The sequence below is a fragment of the Lucilia cuprina genome, chromosome 2 (genome assembly GCF_022045245.1).
Source record: "Lucilia cuprina isolate Lc7/37 chromosome 2, ASM2204524v1, whole genome shotgun sequence".
In the NCBI taxonomy this organism is placed as follows: domain Eukaryota; kingdom Metazoa; phylum Arthropoda; class Insecta; order Diptera; family Calliphoridae; genus Lucilia; species Lucilia cuprina.
In genome coordinates, this window is record NC_060950.1 from 42,040,749 (window position 1) to 42,042,241 (window position 1,493).

Below are 1,493 nucleotides of genomic sequence, written 5' to 3' on the forward strand. Positions count from 1 at the left end.
GCAGATACTTCACATACACGTTCAATAGCTGGTTTCCAAGGCTTATTTCCTAAATAGTTGTACTGCCCTTGAAAATTCGTCTCACATTTGTTAAGTTGAGATTGAGACATTAAATAGTACATGTTCGTTGCAAAATTGTATACAATAAAATCAACTTTAATAAATCTTACTCTAGTCTAGGGAAAGACCAGAGAGTCACGTTAATGACGGAACAAATTGACGAATCCGCCTTCTGCACACTAAATGATGACGACCCCACACGGATTATGGATGACAGCGCCAGCTCTTCAGATATCGCAATAGGGAGCCCCGGTCTGATTAACTACGCAACTTGGAGAGCAGTAGTTTCTATATCCTCAGACCACTACCCACAATCGTTTGTCTGGATCGACCCAAAGACTTAATCGTCTCTGAACGCCGGCTATACATAAACCAAAAAGAAGCAGACTGGTCAGTAAATTAGCAGACGAGCGCGATAACATCCGAATTATCCAGCAGAATAATGATATCAGTAGGTTGGCAAATGAGGACAAGCGAAATAAATGGTTAGAAGGATGATAAGGTCGCGATTAAGTTTGCAGACACCACTATTGCCGACCCTGAACGGTGCTTGCGCGCATTTTGCCGACTATTTATTGAGCACTCAGAGAGAGATAAGGCGAAACGAAGTGTTGTTCGTAAACTTCACAGCCTTCCAGTCTCGTACATTCCACAACACTCCACCCCTTCGCACACTTTTCAAATTTGGTAGAACGAAAATGTACCCACAAACAAATTTTGATAATATCATTCCTAAAATTACAAAAGAGTTCACAGAATAATAATAAATAAAACCCACATAAACAATGTTTCAATAGAGTTAAACAGGGTGTACCACAGAGCGGCATCTTATCCCCTATTGTTTAATTTCTTCTAAACTCCCTCCACAAGGTGTGAAAGTGACATCTTATGTGGACGATTGTACCATTGTTGACGTTGAGGAGCTATGCGATCGAGTGAATGGTTATCAGCTACACTTTTCACCACCTGGCGAAGGATGTAAACTTGAACCTAGGTGTCGTTGTCGATGAAAACCAATTCAGATTTTGGGGGTGACCTGTTTACTTCCTCAGCTCATGCCACTGCAATTGCGCACAGATTGCGAAGTAGAAACAAGAACCTCGAAGCGCTATCCGGCAGCACTTGGGGAATGGACAAAGAAATCTTGTTGGCTACCTATAAAACAATTGTCCGCTCAGTGGTCAATTATGCTGCTCCAGAGAGGTCGCTGAGTAATACCCAGTGGAGAAATATTCAAGTCAAAGCATTTGGGGAATGGACAAAGAAATCTTGTTGGCTACCTATAAAACAATTGTCCGCTCAGTGGTCAATTATGCAGCTCCAGTGAGGTCTCCTTCGCTGAGTAATACCCAGTGGAGAAATATTCAAAGCTGCCAAAATGCTGCTCTACGGACTGTAACGGGCTGCATGCAAATATCCTCAGACCACCACCT